At 44.9% G+C, this 27,738-nt stretch overlaps 1 long non-coding RNA gene across 1 annotated transcript; it reads left to right on the forward strand.

Moving 5' to 3' along the window:
• Positions 1-16,434: 16,434 nt before the first annotated feature.
• LOC135981102 (uncharacterized) lies at positions 16,435-20,060 on the forward strand. The gene is made up of 3 exons (XR_010598066.1): positions 16,435-16,560; positions 18,031-18,138; positions 18,550-20,060. It is a non-coding gene; the product is annotated as an uncharacterized LOC135981102 (long non-coding RNA).
• The last annotated feature ends 7,678 nt before the right edge of the window (positions 20,061-27,738 follow it).

Genomic DNA, 27,738 nt, shown 5'->3' on the forward strand with positions numbered 1-27,738 from the left:
CAGCCACTACCCATAATTGAGGTTCCATTTCAGCATGTAGCTGTGGATATTCTGGGTCCTTTCCCTAAGAAGACACCCAGAGGAAAGCTGTACATACTTACCTTCATGGATTTTGCCACCCAATGGCCAGAAGCAGTAGCAAACCACCAGGATAAAGAAGCAGAGGCCCTTTAAAAATGTGTTTCCTGCAATCAAACCTTCTCTTCCTTTGAAAGGCGTGTTTTTCTGTTAATTCGTGTCAGTTCCAATTAGAACTACTGAACCATCCAGGATGTACATCAAGATCTCTTTGGTTCTGGGATTTAGAGTTTGGTGTAAGGCAACCAGATTTTAGAAAGCAATTTAGGGATTAAAATGATTCAGTGTAAGGTTTCTGCCACCTATAACTTAAACAGCTAAAAGTCTTTCTGTAGCCACCAAGGTCATGAGCTCACTTTTACCCTGCTATTTCAATTTGTAAAATATACTGGAGGCAGTATGAGGGGAGGACTGATCCTGCAGAGTTTTTTGCAGGGAGAATTCTTTAATAATAATAATAAAAATAGTCGTACAAACAGAAAGTAGCTCATAGTTTTGACCTCAGGATCAGTACGACTGTCAATTTTACATATAAGAGAATGCTCTCTAATTACGAGCATCCAATCTGAATGGGAAAGTTCAGCAATATTCAAAAAAAAAAAAAAAAAAAAAACCTTGTCGAGGTTGATAGACTTAGCAAACAGATGAAATTTCAGGCTTGTGGTTTTGTGTGTTCATTTATCTAAAGCAGATGTTTTATTACTACCCAATAAAAAGAAAATAAAAAGAAGATACCTTCTTCACTGGACCACAAAAATGCATGAAGTTCATGATTAATATTAATTAGCCCTATTTTATGTAATGAATCATTCACAAACTAATATTAAATCCTGTTAGTGTATCCCTTAATCAAAATGATTGCTGCATGCTTTCAATTAATAATTTCTCTCCTGTTTGCTTCAGATACCCAGTATTTGGTATTTACTGAATGCAACTGGTAGCATGACACATGACATGCTTCTGCTCCCTGAAAGATTTTAAACAGGGGAATAAAAAATTAAAAATGAATTTGTAGTTAATTTTCAGGTGAATAATAATTTGTACTAAAACTTGGTAATCAAAATTTTATACAAACATCTATGAGTATCATGAACCCACAAACCAAAGCAAACCAGACTTGGTGCTTTTATTTGCTGCTTTTTTTAAAAAAAAAACTATTCAACCAGATCTAGGGGTTAAAGGTAGTTAAAAAACACAGTTCAGCCTCAAACCTCAACATGGTTATTTTAAATAAATAAATAAAATAAAAGTGAGATTTTCTGGAGCGATTGTATGACTCCACTGGGGGTTTGATAATGGTGAGAGATTTCATTGTCCGGTGGGTTGCTAGTTCATATCCAACCCACACTGTAGCAACTGAAAGTTACTGTATGTGTCTTCTTGGTTGGCCTAAATACAATGAGGTTTTTTTCAATTTCAAGCCAGTTACCAGCTATTCAGAACACCTCACCACCCCCAAAAGAAGTTCACTACAGCAGCTGTTAATTGGAGTTTTTGTTAGCAGTCTCAGCAGAGGGGCCATGTCTGAAGAATTATACCATCCTCTAAGTATTCCCTTTAGATGAGGACTGAGGCAGCTGGACAGGATAGTGAGGTTCCCCAATGGCTTGCATTGCCACTGGCCGTGTAGATTATTTATTTTAAAAAGACAAGCCATGCAGCAACCACTTGGACTTCCTTAACAAAGTTCTTAAACTTAAAGGAGTTTAAGTTTCATTTCAGCCAGTGGAGCAGCAGTTAGACAGGTCGTGAGCCATTACTCTCTGGTGCAGGTAAGTGTCATACCCATCAATCATCACATTTCCTTGCATAGGTTGCTGTGAGCTTAGTTAATAGTATTATAATGCACTATTATGTGCTTCCATATGCAAAGAGCAATTCTACCTGTCTATCTTTCAGCCTGAAAGATTTATTTTAGATTAAAGGGAACTATCAAACAGGACAGCAAAAAAGAAGGTTTCTGTGAGAAAATCCCATGTGTCTTGTCTGTAACATACAGCATCAGCACTTCCTCACAAAATGGCACCTACCCCTCCCTGCAGGCTGTAGCTTCTTAGGAATGTAGGGTACGCCCATACAGCATTTTGGAGCAAAAGGGAGCAAGGCTCTCAGCTCAGTCAATAGACTCAGGCTAGTTGGTTAAAAACAACAGTATAAACAGCACTTCAAAGTTGTGGTTTGGGCTGATGCTCAGGCTCTTAAGCCCACCCTAGGTTTCAGAGCCCAAGCCACAACTTCTAAGCTCTGTGTATACAGCTATTTTTACGGCACTTGTGAAAGCCCCATTAGCCTATGTCTTTTGACCCAGGGTGGGAGGCTTGCTCCTGCTTACTCCACAATGCTGTGTAGACATACCCTTAAAGGTACAGTACCCAATATTTACATATTCCAAACACCACACCCATATTCTGTAGTGTCGGACAATTTTTAGACATTTTTCTACTTACATTTGTACTTCAACTTAATGAAGGATGTGTTTATCTTGTTGTATTTTAATTTTGTACAGTACCTGCGTTATATTATGTATAAACACCAACATATGGAGATTTAAGAAGGGTGGTGTCTGGGTGTAGCAACTGGCATGGAATGTTGGGTGTGTCAAATTAAAAAAGACTTCTTGGTTGCTAGTCAGCGAGAGTTGAGGCTGGAGAGTGAACCTAGGAATAAGTGAGGTTGGAGGTATCTTGTAAATAATAACCTACTCACAGCTAGCTTTTGTTTCTCCTTTACATTGTGTTTATAATTTTGTTTTTCAGACCAAAGGGGACCTTTACACTCATCTAGGCTGACCTCCAGTTATTTATTCCAATTTAAGTGAGTGCAGTTCATTTAAACACGTTTGGCTGACTGGATTTCAAGAAAGAGCACAAACAGAGCTACCCTTATGTTCTTAACTAGAACTTAATACAGCATGCATTCTGTACTGACGTTCCTCCACCTTCTAAAGGAGCTAGTCCACCTTAAACTTATGCTTCTCAAATATTGATTTCCTCGGCTAACTTAGGATCAATTAAAAGTCTCATTATTACAGCAGAGGAGAAAAGCAAGAGCCAGGCCTGTTTTCCTTGATCCCTCCTTCAGTCAGAAGATGAGACCAAGGATGATAGCCCCCACTGAAATAGGGTGTGAGAATTAGCTATGAAAACCCTGGATTCTTCTCATTTAGGGGGAAGCTGTTTGTCTTCATGGGGTGGAGAGATAGGAAAGATCTCTCTTCCTCTTTTTTCTCCTCCACGCTGGGCTGGGCGGGGCTGGGCAGGGCAGGTGCTGAAACTGGTTAAAGCATCCCCCTTCACAGGCCAAAAGAGGTTCCCCCTCCTCAGTGTAGGTATGTGTGCATGGTGGCGATGGCAACAAAGGTGAGCTGCAGTGAACACCCCTGTTTCTCTTCCTTACGTGGGAGGATCTCAGAGCTCAGCTGCAACCCTAGCCCAAGTGTCTACACAGCAATTAAATGGCCCTTTAGCCAGAATCAGCCAGCCTGGGCCAGATGCAGGTTTTTAATTGCAGTGTAGACATACCCCTAGAGACCATTACCTGCCATCCATACCTCATGTCAGGATGGTGTAAGAATCACACCAGGAGAAGGTATGGCAGATGTCTGTCTCTTTCACTGGGAAATGCCTTAAGGAGTGGCAGACGTGTACAGGGGAGATAGAAGCATGCATTTTGATGGTGATGGGTTTGGAAGGTTGATATCTCCTGAGGAAGAGAAGGAAGCCTATCACACCACCCTTAGCCTCCTTGCTGCACTCATACTGTATCTGAAAATCTGAGGCAAGAACAGACCGGAAGCTCATGTCACCCTATAATGAATCAATGCTTATTTCATGCTAGCATATAATCAAATTATTTAAAAGAGCAAATGTTTCTTCAGGTCAAATGTAGCTGATATTTGGTAAACATATTGAGGTACTCTTCTTCCCTATGACTGATGAATAAGGGAATGTGTTCACTATTAGTGAACAGTTACTTTACTAATGGAGCTCCCCTGTCGCAGAAAAAAAGTATATTCAGGATAAAATAGATTAACTTCTAAAAATGTAAGCTACCACTAACTGAATTTCTTTCTATGTTATCTGATACTTTTAAATAATAGAATTCCATATTTGTTCACTTGTTTCCTCTATAGAGAAAATTAGTGCTTGTGATCTTGATGACCTAGTTCAAATCAGACATATTGCAAGTGGATGGAAAATTTACATCAAGGACATAACAAGACTTTCCTCTTTAACTGTCGGGAACTGAAATAGGCATACATGGTAAGTATATACAACTTAAAGCATTTATTTATGAACCCTATCAAGGTAAGTCATACTAAAAACAAACAAGCAAGCTATTATTTTCAACTTAAGCTACTCACTTGACTGAGCTTCTTACTAAGGTGATTTTGATCCGCTCCTAGAATAGAAACCCAGTTTGTTGGGGTTTGTTTTTTGTGGGATTTTGTTTGTTGGGAGTGGGGGGAGGGAAAGGTTTTGTTTTTTAAAACCATCTTTCCCTATCAAGGCTGTATTTTTATCACCAAGAAGATATTTACTATTCCAGAGATCTGTAAACTTCATAGATCAGGTTAATCCACTGAACTACTTCAGGAATTTTAAACAAGTCCCTATTGCAATTAGGGTGACCAGATGTCCCGATTTTATCGGGACTGTCCCGATATTTCCTTGTTTGTCCCGCGTCCCGACCAATGTTAGGTCGGGACACTGGACAAACAAGCAAATACTCCAGAGCCTGGAAGTGCTCTCGCCCCGACTCCGCCCCCTCCTTCCCCCATTGGCTCCCTCCCCAAATCCCCGCCTCTTCCCCAGGCTCGCCATTCCTCCTCCCTCTGGCACTTGTGGAGGGAGGCCCGGGAGACACAGGGGAAATGCGGGGCCGGGGTGAGCGAGAGTCCGGCCTTGCCCCGAGCGCAGGCAGGACTCAGTCGGGCGGTAGGGAGAGTAGGGGGGCGACCCGCGAGGCCAGGTGGCAGCTGTTCTCCCCCCCCCGGGCAGCGGGACTCGGGAGCAGCCGCTGCTGCAGCTCCCACTGCCGCTGGGGGAAGAAGCGGCCAATGGCCAAGCTCGGGGGCTGCGGCTCTGGCGCGCACACTGCACTCAGCCCCTGACCAGTCGCGTCTGGGCTGCTGCCCAGCTGGTGCTATCCCATGGCAGCCCTGAGGCGGAGGCATCGGCAGCCCAGCCTCGTTCGTTCCCCTGCAGGACCCGAGCGGGACTGGGGGACTGGGGCCTGCTGCCCCCACTCTGGGACAGCCGTGGGATAGCACCAGCTGGGCAGCAGCCCAGACACGACTGGGCCCCCGGAGTGGGGGCAGCAGGCAATAGATATTATTTCTGTCAATTTAAATCAGGACAGAAACAATAGAAGTAATTGTTTTAGTCTATAATCATGTTAGCCAAACTGTACAACATTAGAGAAACAAGGTGAGTGAGGTAATATCTTTTATTGGACCAACTGCAGTTAGAGAGAGAGAGAGAGAGAGAGAGGCTTTCAAGCTACACAGATCTTCACATGGCTTTTTTGGTTCAGTACGATGGCTTTCATGAATGAGAAACAGATAACATGATATGGAGATAAACTTCTTAGAGGGTAGTCTGTATAATGTTATTTTGAAATACAATGGTGTGAAGACCAAAGCACAAATGGAATAAATATATGGATGATTGTCAGGACTGTTCTGTCTCCATTACCCCAGGACACAAACTGGCATGTTATTTTAGACACAGTTAATTTGACTACCCATAGTACTTGATCTTCAGGTAGGATGACAAGTGTAAAATATACAGAAGATATTCTCTGCTTTCAGACTCACTCCCTGTGAATAAATTGCATTATTAGCATCTTATATTTTACATGTCTTAATTACACCTAAACCAGAGGGTCTTTCTTCCCTCAGAGGCCCTTTCAGCTGCACAGCTCTTTTCCTCTCTAAAAGCAAAACCCTATATTTATGGATGATATTTCACAAGAACAATCACAGAAACTGACCTTGGCCCAACTTAGGCAGATCTTTGCTGCAGCTCCACTGAAGTCCCTCTTAGCCTGGCTAGTGAGGCATTTGGCACCCTGGACTGCAGTTGAAGAACTAAAATAAAAAAATAAAAATAAAAAAATAAAAATAAAAACCCACACACCAGCACCTTTTAAAAAATAAACAAAACATGCATGCTTGAAATAAGTACTCCAGTCTTATTGCTTTTAAAACCTTAGCTTTGCATCTCCCCACTGTCTCCCTACTTGCATTTCCTTAAACAACACAAGCCATTAAGACGATGAATAAGGTGGCACAATATCATATTAAAATATATTTAAAAAACAAAGAGCTAGGCCTTGGAGCTGTGCTGAGTAGCACACACCTCATGTGATTTTGCATCTCTTTTGTTTTAGTCTCCCCTCCTCCCCATTTTAGAAATGTATGTCCCTTTTCAGGGCCGGCTCCAGGCACCAGCTTGTCAAGCAGGTGCTTGGGGCGGCCACTCCGGAGAGGGGCAGAACGTCTAGCTATTCGGTGGTAGACGGTCCCTCACTCCAGCACGGAGCGAAGGACCTCCCGCCGAATTGCCGCTGCAGATTTTTTTTTGTTTTTTTTTTTTGGCTGCTTGGGGCGGCCAAAACCCTGGAGCCGGCCCTGTCCCTTTTTCCCTCCACCCCACCCCCCTTTGTCTCTATCAGATGCCTATTCACTCAGCAGTTAACAGACTGAGAGAAGATTCCTTTTTTTTAGAGAAAGTCCACTCCACTGAAGCCTGTTGGTATCCATTCTCCAGGAGTTGGAAGGATTAGTCTGACAAAATTCCAAGGGGGAGCAATCCTCCATTTTCCACACCACATACAGCAATTGGCAGGATCATCAGGAAAAAAAAAAAGAGTTATAAAGCAGCAAACTCATCACCCAGAGTATAAAATTAGCCCCTAAAAACTCCATACAACCCTCAACTGTGAAAATAAAATGGAATGACACAGCAGAAATAAAACAGAGGAGTCAGCAAAGTTTTCTCCTCAGAGGGTGTAGGCGGATATCAAGGCAAATTAACATACACAACACAGCAATAGGAAAACACTCCCTTGGGTATTTAACTAACCTCTAGTCCTGAGTAAAAAGCCCAGCCTTCTACAGACATTTACCACTCTGGTTCTCAGGTTGGCAATTTACAGTCCTTACCCTGAGCACCTGTGCAAAGTGAGGGGGAAGCTGAACTGAAATTAACTCTTTGTTCACTAGGAACCAAATAAATACCCCTGCACCCTGCCACAGTGAGTCTAAAGCAGGCCTGCACAACATGCGTTCCGCGTGTGCTCACTTTGCGGCCCGTGGGGGTTGAGTAGGTGGGCTCACTGTGCAGCCTGTGGGGGTGGGGGGTGAGTAGGCAAGTGGTGGGTGCGGAAGGGGGGCTGAGTAGGCGAGCGGGTGGGGGATAAGTAGGCAAGCCGGCGGGGGGGTGGAGGGCTGAGTAGGCGAGCAGGTGGGCTGTGGCGGGGGGGCAGGTGAGCCGGTGAACCGGAGGGGTGGGGGGCTGAGGAGGCGAGCGAGCAGGCAGTGGCGGGGGTTGAGGAGGCGAGCATCGAATCGGTGGCTGACCTGTTCTACTGATCTGGTCTGGCTCCCATCCCCTCTCCCAGGGCTGGCTCCAGGCACCAGGTGCTTGGGGTGGCACATTTCTAGGGGCGGCATTCTGGCGCCGGCCATCATAGGCGCCGACTCTGGGGCATGGGGGAAAAGTGCCCCAGCTCGCCTCCACTCCGCCTCCGCCTGCTCCCCTGAGCGCGCCACCGCCGCGCCGCTTCTCCCCCCTCCCTCCCAGGCTTGCCATGCGCGAAACCGCTATTTCGTGCAGCAAGGCTGGGAGGGAGGAGAAGCCGAGCTGCGGGGCGCTTAGGGGAGGCGGCAGCAGTGAGCTGGAGCAGGGAGTGGTTCCTCTACCCCCCCCCCGTTACTTCCTGCGTGCCCCCCCCCAGCTCACCTCCGCTCCACCTGCTCCCCCGAACGCGCCGCCGCTCTGCTTCTCCCCCCTCCCTCCCAGGCTTGCCACACACGAAACCGCTATTTCACACAGCAAGGCTGGGGGGAGGGAGGGAGGAGAAGCTGAGCAGCGGGCACTCGGAGGAGGTGGCGGTGGTGGAGCGGAGGTGAGCTGGAGCTGGGAGCGGTTCCTACCCCCCCCCCGTTACTTCCTGCGACCCCCACCCTAGCTCACCTCCGCTCCGCCACTGCTCTGCCCTCCCTCACCTGAGAGGGAGGGGGGAGAAGTGGAGCGGTGGCACGCCCGGAGGAGCAGGCAGAGCGGAGGTGAGCTAGGGCAGGAGGTCGCGGGGGGCCCACAGGAGTTGGGGCCGGGAGCAGAGGGGCACAAAAAAAAAGGGGGGGGGGAGGGCGGCCAAAATTTTTGTTGCTTGGGCGGCAAAAATCCTAGAGCAGGCCCTGCCCTCTCCAAGGGTTGCAGCTGTCTGGAGGTGCCTGCTTTCCACACTTTCCTCATTCCCACCTCATTCATTCAACAGGGCAATCGATTACAAAGTGGGGGAGAAGATCTTATTCTACTTCTAGCAAAAAGACATTTTTCTTTTACCTTAATTATACTACCTTAGGGGCCCGCTATAAAAATTACCAAGGTTCAATACTGCTGTTTCGGTGGGGCGGCACTGGGGAAGGAGGGTTTGTTTCCACGGGGCAGGTGGCACTGGGGGGCGGGGGTGTTTCGGCGGCACTGGGGAGGGGTTGTTTCCATGGGGCGGGCAGCACGGGGGGTGTTGTGTTTCGGGGGGGCTGGGTGGCGCTGTGGGGGGGGGTTGGCGGTGCTCAGGGGTTTCAACCCTCAGCTGTTTTCTTTGGAATAATATGGCCCTCATTACTTTATGAGTTGTGCCTAAGGCCTAAGGAACAGGTGTAAGTAAATCTTCGGAGATGACTGAATAAACTAAAATATGTGAAAACATGCAGAGTGGACTAACAAATTAGTGAATGCAAGAACTACACCAATTTAAAATGATACTAAAGGCCATATTTAGAATTTGATAGTCAACTCAAGAGATAATACAGAAGCATTGTATTTTACATCCCTAACTTTACTCAGTCATTTCTTTTGATCTTGTCCACAGCCTTTAGCTGTACAATCCATTGTCCACTATTGATTTCATGATGGGATGGACCCTACCAGACTCCATGTCCTGTACTGCAGATTTAAAACTGATTTCACTCATATCAAAAATTGTTGGTGGTGCTTTGAACACAGTCTATGCACGCTGCACCAGATCTTTAGCCATAACTCCAGCTAAACCTATGGAGCTACGAAAGTTCACAACTGAGAATCTGGCCCAATGTGTATCATAAGCTTACCCCATTCTTGAAATGTGGCTTTATTGGTAACAAACAAGATACAAACATCACAGTTTTCTTCCCATAGTTGGCCATTCTTAGGCATTTCCCTCAGGATCCTTCTGTCCCAGCCCTGCATTTTTTCTGTCTCAGGAGGAGACACCATTCTTTCTTATATCCTGATTGGAGCTAACACAATCCACCTGCCAGCATATGTAAATAGTGATTACTATGCATCTTTATTCAGGATCACCTAAAGTTTAAGGTGGCTCAGAAGAGAAACCCTGAATTCCTATTCAGGACCCCAGAAGCTACCAATCTGTTACAGGGTGATAATTGTGACATATTACAGACACTCTGGTCAAGATTTTTTTTAAAAATGGGTGCCTATAGTTAGGCTCTGTGACAGGGGCTGGGCTTACCAGTGGTGTCACTTAGTGTTTAGATTACTGGATCCCAGCTCTCCCCTGCCTCCATCATCCCCCACCATTAGCCACTCCACTGTGGTCCCCTTTTGGTAGGTAGCAAACTCAGCCCTCCAAAGCAGTCACCAGTTGAGTTCACCCCCTCCTGGGGTAACAGAGTCCAACAAAATATATATAGTACAAGGTCCCACAGCAGAAACAGCCATGTCCAGGCCACTGTGGGTGAGATACTTGGCTCAGGGCTCACACTGTCTCTACCCTTTCCATTTCTACAACAGGAAAGGTGATGGGAGTTTATACCCCTCCACATACTGTGTGGTTGGTAGGAGAGCCCAGGCTCTTCCTCTCCACCAAGCTCAAACCCAGTGCCCTAGGAGAGGCGGCAATATCAAACCCACTGGAATGCTTTGAGGCTCCCTTCAGAAGCCACTTCCAGCAGCAAGTTGCCCACAAGGCCTTCAATTCCTTCACTTCAAGTCTGACATAAAATAGCAAAAAAATGAATATTCAGTCCAACAAGGCTCAGCTAGTAGTCTTGTTCTTTGAAGGCTAGTCCCAGCTCCACACCTGGGCAAGTTCCTGGCTTGCATTTCCCTGCCTGGGGTCTGTCACCCTCACCCTTTACCCAGGGTCTCAGGCAGGCTGCAGGCCCTGATCAGCCTGTCTTCAGGCAGGCTCTTCACTCTTAGCTCATGACTCAGCCTCTGCCCCTCTCTCTCTCTCTCTCTCTCTCTTCCAAAAGAGAAAGCTCCAAGTTCCCTCTTACATAGATTTCCTCCCTGGGCTCTCATGTAGGGTCATTGCTACTTGCAGAAAGGACTTCTGTCATATTCATACCCAGCAGCTCTCAAGATAAGCCTGTCCTCCTCTCTACCACCCCCACCTTTCTGAACTGTAGGGCTCCCTATTCAGGACCGGCTCTAACTTTTTTGCCGCCCCAAGCAAAAAAAAAAAAAAAAAAAAGAGTGCTGCCCTCCATAGCGCCACCATAACACACCCCCTCAGCACCGCACTGCCACTCCGTCCCCGCACGGAGCGCCGCGCCGCCAACCCCTGTGGAGCACTGTGCTGCCAAACATGCCAGCCCCCCGCGGAGCGCCGCCGAACCCCCCCCCTGCCAAACCCCACACCCCCCATGGAGTGCCACCAAACCCCCTCAGCCCCCGCGGAGCACCGCTGAACACGCCAGCCCCCCACGGAGTGCCGCCGAGCGCCGCTGAACACCCCCCACACACACACGGAGCGCTGCGCCGCCAAACCCTCCCGCTGCCACACACACCTCCCGCCAAGCACCGCTAAACATCCCCACCGCCGAGCCGCGCTGCCGAACACCCCTCTCCCCCCGGAGCACCACTGCCGAATCCCCCACAGCCGCCAAAACAAAAACAACCCACCCCACCCCCAGCGCCGCCCAACCGAACCCCCCCCCAAAACAAAAAACCCTGAGTGCCCCCCACCACCCCAAGATTGCCTGCCCCCCTTACCAGGTGCCACCCCAAGCACGTGCTTGGTCGGCTGGTGGCTGGAGCCGGCCCTGTCCCTATTAAACTCCTCCTCCAGCTGGAGCAGGTTCTGCAGGTGTAATAGGGTAGAGTCACCTGGGCACAGAACCACTCCATAACCTTTTCTGTCCCAGTGTGTCCCCCCCCGCCTCCCATCACAGGTTCCTAAATCCATATTTAAAACCCTAAATTAGTAGCTGTATTTTTAAAAATCCTGAGCACTCACAATTCCCACTGCAACAATTACTAACTCCTATTTAACCTGGAAGATAGGGCTAAAACTCTACTCCCCAAGTCTCAAACAACACAGATGTCTACCATTTAAGTTAAAGAGGAGCTCCTTTAACTTTGCTACTAGTAGGGATCTTGTTCTCTGTGGTCAGTCAGTAGTTGGGAACATGATTCACTTGCATAAAGCTGGTATCTTACATATTTCCCCTGCTTGCCTATTAGACCAAATATCCTATACTTGTAAGGTTCACAAGAATGTATATCCAACCGTGGGGCACCACTCTATAATTACTCAATTTTCTGCACACAGACATAATTATTATACAAATCACACACATACAAGGAGATAAGGCTTGAAACCTGTTCCTAACACTCCAAAAACCACAGTCCTCTACTGCTTGTAGTAGTTCAACTAAAGGCTCTCAATCAGTAGCATTCAATTTGGGAAATTTATATGTCACAATCTTATAGCTACTTCACCTTTACTGGTCAGTTATGTAGTCTGAACTCTTACTGTAATCCACCAGGCAACAAGTTACTTTCTTTCTCCCTTGCTGAATCAGTTTACAAGATATGATCTCCTATTACTGGATCTCTACTTCAGTTCTACTTGAGATTTGATTAACATTTGATAGTTGCTTGTGGTATCCTGCCAGATCACCTAGGAAGTAATGATGGGCAAACTTCCAAACATTAGGGCAGTTCAAAAGCTGATGTGAAATTTATTCAAGCCTTTTTGAAGGTGTCACTCCAATCCCAGGTTGGAAATTACTAAATTCACCAAATTCATTGTTTATCTGTGCTTAGCTAAAAGGGTCTTTGAAGGGACATTAATGAATTAAAGGATTAAAGTTCTAATTTCTCCAAAATGAAAGAGAAGCTAAGGGAGACTGACTGTTTTCAGTAATACAATGGACCTGTGGATCAGATTGTTCAAGGGGGGAGGGCTTAAACAGTGGGTCAGGAAGCAGCGTTAATGACAAAAAGGTGATTATTTCCTACTCTGACATCATGTAATGAGCATCATGGATAACAGGGAAGGAGAAAATATGATGGCAAGACTAGCTTTGTTATTGATATTTTCTTGTCTGTCTAATCAGTAACAACAGTAAGGTCCAATTTGTTTCGCCCTTATTCATGCTGAGTAGGACTTATTCCTGGAGTCACCCCAAGATTTCAATGGAATTATTTGCAGTGATGTATGAGGATAGTTGTGGGACAATCTAGCCCTAATCACTTTAAAGACAGACCTAGGGAAGATGGTGTGTTGGAAATTGGTTAAAAATGTCAAACTGTCACTTTAATTGTGAGGGGTTTCCTAGTTCTGCTTGCAGGTGGCTCTGAAGGAAGTTATGGTATCTGGGTCATGTGAGTCAGTCAATAGCCAGCCAACCTGGAGCCAACCAACTTAAGGCAAGGTAGGGTGAATTGTGCCTCACTGCCTAAGGGAGTAGCTTGTTTTTTCTCTGTCTGTTTTGGGTTCGGTACAGACATGCCAAACCTGTGGAAAAAAATGCAGAAATTGGACTAGTTTTTGGCTTAATTGGCTTGTGAGTTGCTTGTTGGCTAGTTTTTGGCTTGTAGCTTGTTGCTTTTTTTTTTTTTTTTTTTTTTTTAAATCAGCTCCAAGCAAGCAGGGGCACGGGAGGGAGAGAGTATGGGGTGTAGAATGGGCCCAGCACAGTCCTAGACGGCATGCCAGGGAAATCTAGTCACATAGAGTGTTGGGGTTTTTAGGGATTGGCTTGTTTTGAAATGGGATTAGCTTAATTTTTGGCTTATTGTGAAAGTTGGCAACTGTGTTTCTGTGTGTTATTCTGAATTCTAAGAAATACAATAGTATTCTGTTGCAACCTTTCAGCAGAATGCAAAGAAGGTTCCAATGTGAGCTTTCTAAAGATAGCTCAGGGCCAGCTCCAGGCACCAGGCACCCAAGCATATGCTTGGGGCGGCACCTGGTAAGGGGCGGCGGGGGGAGCGCGGTGCGGCATTCCGCGGGGGGGGGGGTGCTCCGGTGGCGCGGCGCTCGGCAGGGGGGGGGGGGGTGGGCTCCGGCGGCGCGGCGCTCGGCAGGGGGGGCAGCGTGGGCGCGGCGCTGGAGGGGGTTTCCGGCTGTGCTCGGCAGGGGGCGGGGGTGGGCTCCGGCGGCGCGGCACTCGGTGGGGGGGGGCGGCGCGGGGCTCGGCGCTCGGGGTGGGGTTCCGGCGGCGCTCGGCGCAGGGGGGGGGCGGGCTCCGGCGCTCGGCGGGGGGCGGCGCTCTGGGGGGGTTCCGGCGGCGCTCGGCTGGGGGGGGCGGCGCGGCGCTCGGTGGAGGGGTTCGGGGGGCGGCGCTTTTTTTTGCTGCTTGGGGCAGCAAAAAAGTTAGAGCCGGCCCTGAGATAGCTACAGCACTCAACCCAAGGTTTAAGAATCTGAAGTTCCTTCCAAAATCTGAGAGGGACAAGCTGTGGAACATGCTATCAGAAGTCTCAAAAGAGCAACACTCCGATGCAGAAAGTACAGAACCCGAACCACCAAAAAAGAAAATCAACCTTCTGCAGGGGGCATCTGACTCAGATGATGAAAATGAACATGCGTTGGTTCGCACTGCTTTGGATCATTATCGAGCAGAACCCATCATCAGCATGGACACGTGTCCTCTGGAATGATGGTCAAAGCATGAAGGAACATATGAATCTTTAATACATCTGGCACATAAATACCTTGCAACGCCGGCTACAAAAGTGTCATACGAATGCCTGTTTTCACTTTCAGGTGACATTGTAAATAAGAAGCAGGCAGCATTATCAAATGTAAACGTAAACAGACTTGTTTGTCTTAATGATTGGCTGAACAAGAAGTAGGCTCTAAAGTTTAACATTGTTTTATTTTTGAGTGCAGTATTTTTGTACATAATTCTACATTTGTAAGTTCAACTTTCATGATAAAGAGACTGTACTACAGTACTTGTATTAGGTGAATTGAAAAATACTATTTCTTTTGTTTTTTATAGTGCAAATATATGTAATAAAAAATAAATATAGAGTGAGCACTGTGGTGTTGTAATTGAAATCAATGTATTTGAAAATGTGGAAAACATCCAAAAATATTTAAATAAATGGTATTCTATTGTTGTTTAACAGGGCAATTAATCACAATTAATTTTTTAATTGCTTAATACAACTTGCCTTGTCTTGACTAGAGTTTCAGAAGAGGTTGGCTAGATTGAACTAACTAACACCATCAAACACTCCACCTTTAAATCCTAATCAAGACAAAACCTAACCCTTTTAGCCAATCCCACCAGTAATGATGAGTACACTGGTCAACCTCAACCCCCTCCCCAAATGCTAAAATATGGCTGTGTTCCTATAATCACAAGCAACCCTGACCCATCCAGCTGCCAAATGTTCACACCCGCAAAGGTGATTTGCTATGTGGGTTACAGAAATCTGCCTGAGGCCCAGCATGTCTAACTTTGCACAGGACCCTCAGAAGCTGCGTGACATATCCTGGATTGCTGTGTGCCCTCCCATTACTTAGAAAGGTTGTCTCAATCCTTTGCCAATTTAAACAGAACAGAAGAACCTCAAACTCACAAGCACATCTACTCTGTTTGCAGCAGTGTAACTACATATGAAATAACAGTAACATGGAAGAGCAATCTCAAATATTGTGGGTTTCTTTTTATCATGGCCTGCAGTCTTACCACCTCAGGCTGTGATCCCATTGGCTTTCATGAGGTAGAGCAGAGTCAAGCCTAATTGGATAGAAAATCTCTAGGAAAAACCCAGAAGTCGTTTTGGTTATTCAGTATCAGAAGGAACATTTTCCCCTCTGCATCAATACCAAACAAGTGCTCTAGTGTATTTTTAGGGGACAGTCCTGTCTCTTAAATAAAACATAATCCAGGGACTTGACTGCTTATGGTCCATAAAGCTCCTAGAGCACTTTTCCCCAAGAGTAGAGGTGTTAATTCTGTTGGTAACTACATTCTGAAGACATAAACTCCCCCACCAGTATCAAATGGATATTGTATCCTTCCTTCATTTCTGTTTTAGATTATAATGTAACATTGCTAAACACTGAAACAGTTGTCATTTATTACCCCAGAGCTGGCAGCACTGTGCTTCAGCAGTGTTTCCTGTACGTGTAAATTGTTTAGATTAAAAGGTGTTAAGCAAAGTAGATATAAGAACCCCAATTCTCCAGTACAGCTGAAGAATGTTTGATGCAAGCATGGAGGGCTGTCTATGAAGGGGGCTTTGAGCCAACTTTGTGCTCCCTTGATCCTGGGGCTTTCCAGGTACCAGGCCTGTTGTCAGAGCAGTCTAAGGGGTGCTCTAATTTACACCAGCTACCAACAGCCTGCAAGGCACATTATCACAGGCAGGAATAAGCCCTAGTGTAAGGATGACTTGACCACTCTTCCTTTTCCTTAGCCAGGCCTCCCACACTGGCAACCAGCAGGAGGCAGTAGAGTAGGCACCACAACATTACCCAAGGGTCCCTGTACCTATTGGGTTCCGGGAAGTGGGCAGGCGGAAGCCTGCCCACTGTTAAAGGATCCACCCCCCCAGCCTAAAGGGAGGATCCACAGGACCTGAAATCAAACTGATGAAATCAAACTGATTTCAGGGGACAACTAATGTAAAAACAGGGACAGGAGGGCGGTCAGAGGGTCAAAAGAAGGGAACCTGATGGGGACTCAAGGGTCCCTGTAGCGGGGCAGTCACCCCGCTCCGGCCCTGAAGGGGTTAAAACAGCCCTGGGAAAGGGCTGCCCAGGGGAGTCAATAGGGTAGGCTGATTGGGAAGGCAGCCACAGCTGGGGCCAATCCCAATTAGGAGACAGCTGGCCCTATAAAAGGGCTGTGAGCCAGGCACTGGGGTAGTCTCTCTCTAGCAGTGGAGAAAGAAGGACCTGGGAGCAGCATACTAGAGGTAGAGCAGTGCTGGGGAAAGGCAAGAGGAGCTGGGGAGCTTTAGCTTGGCAACTCACCAGGCTGCAGAAGGCCTAAAGAAGGTACTGGGGCTGCAGAGGTGCAGTCTGGAGTTAGGCAGAGGCAGCTGGTCTAAACCCCCTTGCTGATGATGAGTGGTCATGACAGACTGCAGTCTGACCCCATGAGTCGGGGCTAGATGATGACTGGCAGTAGCTACTGAGGCAAGGTGGGGTTAGAGGGTTGGGGGGGTTCCCCTGGGAAGGGAGACCCAGACTGTGGGGTACTGAGGGGGTAGAACCCTGAGATAATGGGGTGTTGTGGTCTGGGAGGGACATATGGAGGGGGGGGGGCTGAGGCAGGTAAGCCACCAGCCTGTAGAGGGTGCTCTGAGCTGGAATTGAGGGTAATTTCCAGGATAACCAGCAGGAGGTGCCATGCTGTTGAGTCTCACTTCATTACAGTCCCCCATACTGGGGAAATTCTCTAATGTCTGGATCTGCCAGATTTAGGGTTGCTTTCTGCTGGAGGAGCAGTGCAAATCAGCCCTACCACAGAATAGGCTCTGGGCCAATATATTTCAGATATTACTGTTAATGCATATTTAGGAAATCCCATTGTGCAAATAAAACAAAATTCAAATTACTTTATTTGCCTTGACTCAGTACAGTACTAAACATACAAACCTCATGTATTCATCATATTGATGACAATCTTTATCAATTCAAACTTGAATTCAATCCTTAAAGTCTATTGTACAGTACTCTAAATATCTTTGACATTACTCTGTCTTATTTTGTTTAACGTATACCCCTTCACATTTGAGTTCTGCCACTTTAGTTAAGTGCCTTCTATGAGTTATTGATGCTCCATGGTTTTGCAAGTACTTCGTTCTTTATCAGCTGTGACAAGATTTTTAATCTTTATACAAGAGAAACCAAGCACAAGCAAGGATGCCCTGTCAAGAATACTTACAACTTTGTGGTTAACTCTCTCTTGAGTGTGATTTAATCGACATAGTGCTGCTTGACAGTATACAAGATACAGCAACATAGCAAAATCAAGATATTAACCCTCAGAGACTCAAAGGAGGTTGTGAGACTTGAAATACAAGTTAGATCACCTATGATGCCCAAATTTCTTGTTTAAAAATTAGCAAGAAGAATGTTTTTGATCTATGATACAAAATGAAACTTGGAGTTTATATTTTTTTAATGTTGCTAGATTTACCCTTTTAAAGTTTTCTGTTTCTTAGCAGAACAGGTAGTACATGATCAGTGGTGGTGTGAATTTCCCCATACTGTTCTGACAGCGTGCCTTGACCCTAACTTAGAAGAGGGGAGTTTTGAGTCTTCATTGCAAATTCAGTCCTGGGCGCCTCTGTTGAGATTGCCAGGAAATGTGGGTGCCTCTTGCCAGGGGATTTTTTGTGATGTACTCATATCTCCATTAAGAACTGAAGTGTAACCACTAACCCATTGCTTATAAGTAAGGCTATGTTATGTCACGGACTCCGTGACTTCCAGAGACCTCCATGACATTCTCTGCTTCAGCCCCAGGAGCTGCAGGACTCTGGAGCTGACAGCCAGTGGGGCCCTGGCAGGGTTCCGGAGACAGCAGCAACAAGTGACGGAGGGCCCCCTGTAAAGTTCCAACAACAGGTGACAGACTCCTGAGGGGGCCTCCTCAGGGTTCCAGCGACAACCTCGCATGTGGGGAGGGGGATGCCTCAGGCGAGCAGCTGGGGTGTCCCATTTTCTCTTTGGGAAATATGGTCACCCTGCAGCTCTCAGCCACCACGGCAGTGGGGGAAACCATGGAGCCACAGCAGCAAAAGTCACAGACAGGTCACAGCTTCTGTGAATTTTTGTTTATTGCCCATGACCTGCCCATGACTTTTACTAAAAATAACAATGCCAATCTTCGCCTTAATTATAAGTCACCAAATCTGCTCCAAGATATAATAGTGATGGATGCTACAGAAAAGAATAGATAGAAACAACCATTAGATACTAACTTTCTTTTAATGAGACTTGTAACCCGAGGATCATCTTTGTCACCTTCATCTACAGATCCAAGCCAAGTCCAAATCTTGCTGATTTTTTTTTCTACGCAACATTTTGAAGATCCAACCTTCTACCCCCAATGGCTAATGCTCTCATCTATGTTCTATCTCCAGCTACACCTTTTAATGCCATACCTCCCCTCCAGTCCATCAAAAGTGTAACCTCTACAATTATGCTCCTCACCTGGCAATATGACTTCTGCTTTCTGAGGGCCTGATCCAAAGCCCATTGAAGTCAGAAGAAAGACTCCTATTGACTTAAGTGGATTTTGAATTAATCCGACTTCACTTTCTCCAACACATCAAACATAACAGTTGTGCCCTCATCTTCAAGGCCCTTCATAACTTCTCTCCCGCTACATATACAACCTAGTCTCTCTCCTATCACCCACCTACCCTCTCCACTTGCCAGTGATGTCAGTCTTTATGTCCTGTTGATCCACCTCTAATACAACCATGTCAGTGTCTTTATTCCATGCCACCCCCATTCTCCAACAATAACCTTCTGATTCTGTTCCACCAACTAAGTAACCTCTGTTCATTCTATCCCTCCTTTAGATTCCTGTCTGTGATGCCTACAAGCGTGAGTCAATAACCATAATTATTTTAAATAAACACTTTTAATTGAGCAATCAAGATGTTCACAAACAATGTAACAGCACAACCTGCTGCAATATGTGGGCTAATTCCTCAATCCCTCCTCTGTTGTTTATTACTTTCATTCTAATCTCAGATTAGATGATAACGTACCCAGGAGAGGGACCATGTCTGTCTTTTTGTTCTGTAAAGTGCCTCTTAATTTGCTTGGCTCTGTAAAATAATAAATATTGAGCATAAATTATAGAGGTTCTCATTATAGACTCAAAATTCCTTTTACAGTCAAGACTATTTTAACAAACTTAAAAAAATCAGATGTCAATTTCTATATTTGGTGCCCAGTAATATCAATGGGAATATGAGGATATTTTAGTGCTTTTAGAAGATTATTCGATTAAAGAATTCATTTGCAACTCTCCTTAAAGAACGGCTGCCACGCTCCACTAAATTTAGAACTTGAAAATATTCAGTTGAGAAGTTCTATAAAGGTGCTTAGAAACTTCAGAGTATGAATGTAAGTGACCCAGTTTAGTCTTCTAATGCAGCCAAGAATATCTCTCTAGAAAGAGTTTTCCAGGACATAGCAGTCTCAGGCTTCAGATGAATGTTGTGCATGCCTCTACTAGAGCTGAAGTCTAAGATTTAATCTAATCTGTTTAACATCTGAGGATCTAGTTTTAGATTTTTTGGCAACTTTAAGATATGCTCCCCCTGTGGCAACTACGTAACAACATCATATAGTTTAAAAAAAAAAAAAAAAAAACAGATCCGTTCAGGCTCAATTACCTCATGAAACTATTTTAAAATTCAGGCCAAACAAAAGAGCAGTATTTCAGTTTACTAGCATCATTTTGGTTCACAGCTGTTTTAAAAGGACACATTCTAATGTTTTATGGCTTTCACCACCTGCAGCTCAGATAAAAGTATTTATCCCACCTTCCCCTTGTAGAGGGCTACTTGTACCAAGGAAGAAGAATTGAGTGAGGAGGCATTAAATACAGAGGGCCAAAATAATTGGGTTTGTAACCATTCTGTTGTAGTGATGGAATGGAAAAAAATAAATAAAATGGTAAAGTTGCCAACACAAGAATAAAAGTCAACTATTAAATAAGTAAGAATCTTCAGAATAGTAAGTTTCCTAAACTAAATATTTATAAACCTGGCATTGACATTTAAAATCTATTTTTTTTTTTACTTACACTAAATTAACTTGTTAAAGAGTTATGTGAAAGGTCTGTTTAACCTCCAGTCTTAACGTACTTAGATTCTAAACTCTTTGGGGCAAAAACTGTGTTTTCACTATATACATCTACAGTGTCTAATAGGGACTTCAGTTGCTATTGTAATACAGATAATAAATGTAGGGTAAACAGTGAAGGCCCCTGAAAAAGGCCTGCCTGGGCCAATAAAAGCCATACTTTCACTAAGAGGGGAAGGATTAAAAAGAAATTGGGGGGGGTCAATCAAGTGGGGAGACAAAAGAAAACACCCGGGGGGGTAGGGCGGGGCTGGAAGTGTAGAAGGAGAGAGTTAGTGAGGGATGCTGACCAGAAAAGGCTAGACAAGTGAAAGGGAACAGTTTATTTGTGAGCTCACCCACATCCTTGTGGTGATCTCCACCCTTTTCTCCCCCCCCCCCCCCCGCTTAACTGAGGACAAGGTCCACAATGACACAAGGGTCAAGTAAATGGCTTTGGACAGCAACAACAACAAAAGAACAGGAATGGGACTGAGGGCAAAAGTGCTTGTGACAGGATGTACTTGCCCCACACTGGGAACAAAAGGGTTAAGACAGTACTCTTGGCAGCAGAAACCACACCCTCTTGCCTGTGCTGGGCATGCTCTAACTTAGGGTGACCAGATGTCCTGATTTTATAGGGACAATCCTGATATTTGGGGCTTTTTTTAATATGGGCTCCTATTACCCCCACCACCCCTGCCCACCCTTGTCCTGATTTTTCACACTTGCTATCTGGTCACCCTACTCTAACTGCTGCTGCAGTATAAAAGGAAGCAGCCTAGCTCAGTCTGGGCTGATTGCTGAGGAGGAAGGATGCACCTTGCTGGTTCCAACTGCAGAGCAGCCGGAATCCTGAACCGCGGGAGCAGGAGACACCGAGGCCCAGACAGGCACCCAGGTACCTGCAGACACCCCAGGGAGACTGCAGTTGCCGGGAGTGGTGCCACCCAAGGAGCATGGAGACTCTGAAGACACCCTAACTTCAACTGTGGAAGTTATGGTAGGAAGTAGCCCAGGGAGGGACTAGCCAGTGTCCCTGCAGCATTTGGTGTGTTTTGGTTGGATTTCCTGCCAACTTGGTGGCTAACTCATTCGTCACTACCTCTCTCCCCTGATTGACTCTGGCAATTGGGCTGCACTGCCTGGCAGTCAGTGGGTAGTCCTGTTGACTCCAGCCATTGGGCCATGCAGCCCTGAGGCTAAGGGCCAGCTTCTGAGAAGGCCAGTTAGTGCTAGCTGTGGTCATAGTTTTCATCATGGGTGCACCTGTCCACTGGGAATTATGAGACAACCAATCCAGTTCATATAGGCCACAAAACAACTGTCAGACTGCAAAGCTTTCAGCTGAGGTGAGGCAAGGGGGGTGGGGAGGGTAAGAGGGGAATTCTCTAAGAATATCAGAGCTGGTTGAATACCAAAAAAAAAAAAAAAAATGCCAAATTCATTGACTAATGAATATTGCTCTCACCATATCTAGACTACTCATCCAAATTTCAAAGCAAATTTTGATCCAAATGTATTTTCCACTCCTTCATGTCACTTCAAGCTAAAGCTATAATGATCTTTTCATACATAATTTTCAGACTAAGAATTATTTAAAGAAATTTGTGAATAATTTTGAATTACAAATATATTCAAGAATTTCAGTCTGCCAATGAACAACTCACCAAAAAAAAAAAGCTATCTTCACTATGTAAATAATTTAGAATACATTATTTGTTCACTTGTGACAATTTGGGCTGGATTCAAATCAGTAAAAAATGTTGTATCCTGAAACTTAGCCCCTCAGACATTGTTTGCCAAAAAGCTGATTTTATGGAATATTTATTTATAAATAAAATGCAATTGTATAAATAGCTGATAAGAATGAAAGTTTAACCATGGAGCCAGATTAAGTCATAGGCACTATAGACCCATGCAGTGAGGTCTGCCTGAGTCTGCAGACAGCCTAGACTATTAGCTCTGAAAGGTGTGATGACTCCAAGAACCACTACTTTGGGGACCCTGCTGCTACTACTACCCCAGCAGAGGACACAGGTGAGAGAATACATCCTGGTTGCTGCAGTAAATACTGGGAGGCATCCCTGCTCTTCTGTGGAGAGGAAAGAGGGCTCCTGGTAATCCCAAGGGGTTGAGTCTCTGCTGCCACTTCCAGGGAAGTGGTAGGAGGAAAGGGCCCTCATGCCACTTCTCACTCTCCTGCTTGAAGAACAAGAGGAATAAAATAAAAAACACACAGCAGCCTAGAAAGGGGTTTACAAGAGCCAAATGAATTTTGCACATGAAAAGTCAGAAACCTCAAAGTGTTTAAATATGGCATGCTAATAATGGTCTCTCAGAAACTGTAATCCCTAGCCACATAGACTCCAGTGGAAGGATTAAGGATGATTGGTCATGCAACAAACCAAGAAACATGGTGGATTCTCCATTTCTCAAAATCTACATATCTAGACTGGATGCCTTTCTAGAAGGCATGCTTTAGGCAAACACAAGTTACTGGGGTACAGGGGTAACTGAATTAAATTCTGTGGCCTATGTCATACAGGAAGTCAGACTGAGCTAATGGTCTCTTCTGGCCTTAAAAACTATTAATCGATGAAGGGCATAGGATTATTTTCCAAGACTCCTTGACTTGGGTGGAGTTAATTACAATATGGCTACAAAACTTTGAAATTGCTAAATTTTAAATGGCAAAATGGTGAAAACAGACACTGAAAAATTGAACTGGGTTTATGAAAGAATAGGTACTGATTCTGAGCTGCATCTTTCAGGAGTTGCGTTCCAGGAGGGAAAGGGGCAAAGATGGCTTTAAACCACCTGTGCATGCCCTGACTTCTTGACCTGGCTGAAGGCCTTCACTTTCCTCCTCCCTCAGCTCAACTGAGATTGGGGCAGCTAACAAGGAGCCCTTGTATAAGAGGTGTGTGTTTTGGGGGGTGGGGGAGGAGTGGGTCTATGTGTATCACCCCTCCCTGTGTGAACCCTAAAGTCTTAAACATAAGACAGTAAATAAAAAGAATTCAACTACACAGTATTTCTTTTTAATAGGGGTTCAGTCAATGTGAGGTTAATTTGAACCTTTGTACTGCATAGTTCTAATTGGTTGCCATTGAACTCACTTGAATATGAGTAATTTTACCAGGTGTCCCATATTCAGCATTGGGAAAGATGGTCACCCTACCTTTCTCATAATCCATCGGTGCAGCAAGCAGCTGCCCATCAAGCCCCAGCTGGTAGCCACTGGAACACATACAGTACACTTCTCTACAAGACAGTCCTGCACCAGTTACAGTAGCAGTAGAGAGCCAGTGCCTGCCTGGTCCCCTCCCATGCTATGTAGCAGCAGCCACTGGAGTCAGCAGATATTGCCCCATGCCATGTAAGTGGGATCAGGAAATAAAAATCAGTCTTCTGCCAGCAGTCCTTTATGTTATGCCTTCAATATCATGGAAAATTTAACCTTGGGCAAAATGGAATGAGCGAAATCACCTGAATCCCTAAGTATCCAAGGAACATTGCAGAGAACTGGAGGAGTGGTGCTCACAATCTTGGAAGTGAATGGTATTCCAGAAAATCTGGAGAAGGTGAAATCCTCCATAGTGCGATGTATGGCAAGCTGAGATGTGTTGGCAATCTACAGTGTCCTGCAGGGGAGTATGAAGACAGTCATTCAAAAGTTTCAGAAAAAGTTTTGCTCCGTGCAAAACTGTCAAACTGCGCCTTTTGCAAGTCTTTATAAGCTGTGATCGTTGACCAGTATGTTACAGACCTATGAAGCTAAATAATGTGAATAGTTAACAGATAGACTAACTGGAGACCAAGTTATTTGTGGCATAACTGATAACTAGGTCAAGGTTATTGTGAGAAATGGACTTGATAGTAGATATTTGCAAGGTTAGTGAAAACTATACATCTCAGATGAACACATTAGCAAATATGACAGCCTTATAGTAACCAAGACAAAACAGGGAGTGAACTGGGGACTTCCAGAGCTAAAAGCATAAGACGTTACAGCTTGAGCTAAACTCTCAAGAGGAGGGCAATAATAGAGGGGCATGTGTAACACACACTGAACAATGGATTACACAAGCAGTGAAAAAACAGAACTAAAGCTAATTATAAATTCATACCAAGGCAAAATAACAGCATATAGTGTAAATAAATGGCAGTGATCATACTTGTTTGCAATAAAAGTGGAGGCAATCACATGACATAAAGAGATCCACCATAAGGAGGGTAGGAGATACTGACTACTATTATATAAGAAAGGTAAACCTCTTGTGAACCATGCCATGTGATTGCAGCAATGCAATAAAGAGCAGCCTCTCACCAGCACACCTCTGTGGCACATCCTTGCTCCACTCCACTTTCTAACAGTTTCTAATTAGTAGCCACTTCAGGGCACTGTGCCCATGGACTTTCCCCAGGTAGGACACATCTGAGAGAAGCCTTTTTAACAGTGCTAGATTAACCACAATGTACTTTAGGATTGTGACTACTGTTCTGATCTGGCATGAGGCCCCAACCCTGGCACCCAGGCATCAGATATCAGCCACAATGTCTCCTCTGCTTTTGTATATAGCAATATTGCCACCCCGAGCATGCAAAAATCATGTCAGACCCTAAAGCTCATTATATTGGCTCAAAAATCATGAGATTGTAAAAATAATAAATGTTGGAGTCTTTTTATTTGCCTTTTGGGCCTGTAAGGTTCATGTTTTCAAGCTTTTCTTGATAACCATGAGGGCTAAAACCATTTTTATTCTTTTAAATGAAAGCAGAGATTCTCCAATAATCACATGACTCCAGGAGCTGGGCCTTTAAGAAAAACACTAAATATGTTTTGTATAGCATGTGGCACGACAGGGCCCTGATTCATGACTAGAGCTCCTAAGCAGTAATACAAATAATAATAGTAATTAATAATAAATATAGCAAGAATTATCAACACTGATGTTTGGCGCTGCAGAATGCTGCCTGCAGGAGTCCCTCTTTTGGGGCTATGCTCAGCATATTCACACACAGAACAGTATGCGAGAAGATTGCTGCTGGCAGTGCTTAACACATACATTTAGGGCTAGATCCACAGTGGACTTTAGGTGCCTAAATCCAAAATTTAGATCCCCAAAAGCCCCGCTCAGCTACTGCCTAACCCTGTAGGCATCCTAATTCCCTAAGCATTTATATTTCTGCTGGTGGGCATGCGCACAGCTGCCTAAATCCCGATATCCATTCCCTTAGCTCATGGCTAAGCCCCAGTGGGATTCACAAACTAGGCATTCTTCTGCTTTTCTCAGCTGTGGGGACCATAGGTGCCAACTCAGTGGGTGCTCCAGGGCTGCAGCACCCACGGAAAAAAATTAGCTCCCTCTCTTCCCCCAGTGTCTCGCGCCTGCCAGGGGCCCCGCCGATCAACTCCTCCCCCTCCCTTCCCACACCTCCCGTCCCCCGTGGAACAGCTGATCTGCGGTGTGTAGGAGGCACTGGGAGGGAGGGGGAGGAGCGGTGATGGGGCACACTCAGGGGAGTGGATGGAAAGAGGCGGGTGGGGGTGGGGCCTTGGAGGAAGGGGTTGAGTGGGAATGGGGGCGGGTCCTGGGTCTGAGCGAGAATTGAGCACCCCCCAGGGAAAATTGGAAGCTGGCAATTGTGGTGGGAACTGATCCGGTAGGCATACTCAGAGGCCACCTCATAGAACTCAAACTGAATTGAATTCCACACAAAACGCAGCTGGAGGAGAATTTAAAACAAAGTCTTGGGGCAGCTGTTGGCTGTGGAAGTGCTGCTGGAAGAAGGGGGAGATATCGCTGGACAACTAGAATTTGCACAGAGCCTCTATGACGATGGCTTCCGCTTCTTGGGGATCTATTAGGGGCTGGACCTACGGCTTTCTATAGGGCAAGTAAACCTTGGTCCCTCAACAGAGCAGTTTAAGGGCAGGGGATACTTTGTGCTCCAAGTCTCATGGAGATTTCCAACCCCGTAGCGCTCTCCTGTGGGTTTCAGAAGGCAATCAATCCCATTATTATTTTATTGGCATAAGGGAGCTCTTTTCTAGTGCATGGTGATAGAGCAATAATCTACAATGTACAGTCTTATCACCATTTATAAGTGAATCATATAAAACTCCTCCATTATCATACACCATAAAAAAAGATTAAGCCACATGTACATTTTAAAAGGTAATTATTATATTTAAAGGAATGAAACTGAATTCTGAAGGACCGCAGTACCTTATATAGCACCAGTGACTGCACCAATTTATTCTTTCTATTAAAATAGTTTTTATGATTCCAGACTTGTATTTTTGTTAGAAAATAAACGTTTAACGGCAAGCACAGCTGCTGAAAAGTGCTAATAAAACCTGCATCTGCCTAGTAGGGCCAAAGAAGCAGGAGAAGTGGCAGATAGCAGCAAAGCAACAGAAGAGGGCAGGGCAGATATGGAAAGCAGTAACAAGAGAGGCAAAGATTTATAAATGGGTTCTTTGTTACCATGTGTTACAATCTATATTTGTAACTGTGCAAAATTGTGCTCAACAGACTGCAGTTCAGAAGAGGCTAACACATCATGATGACACCAGAATTGGGCACCAGAATCCTTGGATTGAATTATAGCTGTAATGTGTACAGTGGGCTGTGCATAATTTGGTTAAATATATATCAAATGTGTATTTGGGAACTATAATTTATGTCATTAGGCCAAAGATGTATGTGTGTAACCTGTTATTAACCTTTTGAAAACAGTAGTTTCTTCAGAACACAAATCAATGTAGTATTTAAAAAAAAAATCTGAATTAAGTTATGTAACAAAATACGTTCTTTATATGAAAATAAAACAAACTGACGTTTGCTTTCCTTGTAAGCCAGATGTTTTAATTGTTAGATAAGCTCCTAATAGTTTGCTCTTTTTTGAAAGGAAAATAAAAGTATATGAATAACTTCTCCTTCCCCATGGTTTTCAGAGAAGCTACTTTTCTTGAAGATTAGGAGTCTTTTGGATTCAAGCCCTAGCTCCTCGTATATCTTCAAACTATGGTTTGAATTAGTTCTCTTTTCTAACAAAAAACTCCTGCTGTTCTTGAGAATCTCTTAATTACTTTTCAAGCTTCCCCTGTTTTGCAAAACTCTGTGAAAATGTAATTATGATGCTAATAAAAGGAATGGATTTTTTTTTCATTTGGACAGAAAAATACAAAATACAGAGGTGCGCACAAGATACACTGTAAGATTACATAATTATAAATATGCAAACAATACTATATAAGAACCTGGTGTTAAGAAAATGTACTTGGGGGAATTATAATACAATGGAGTAAAGTAGCAAGCACAGTGTGGATTTCAATCAGGATTCAATCAT

This window comes from Chrysemys picta, chromosome 2 (assembly GCF_011386835.1).
Source record: "Chrysemys picta bellii isolate R12L10 chromosome 2, ASM1138683v2, whole genome shotgun sequence".
NCBI lineage: Eukaryota > Metazoa > Chordata > Testudines > Emydidae > Chrysemys > Chrysemys picta.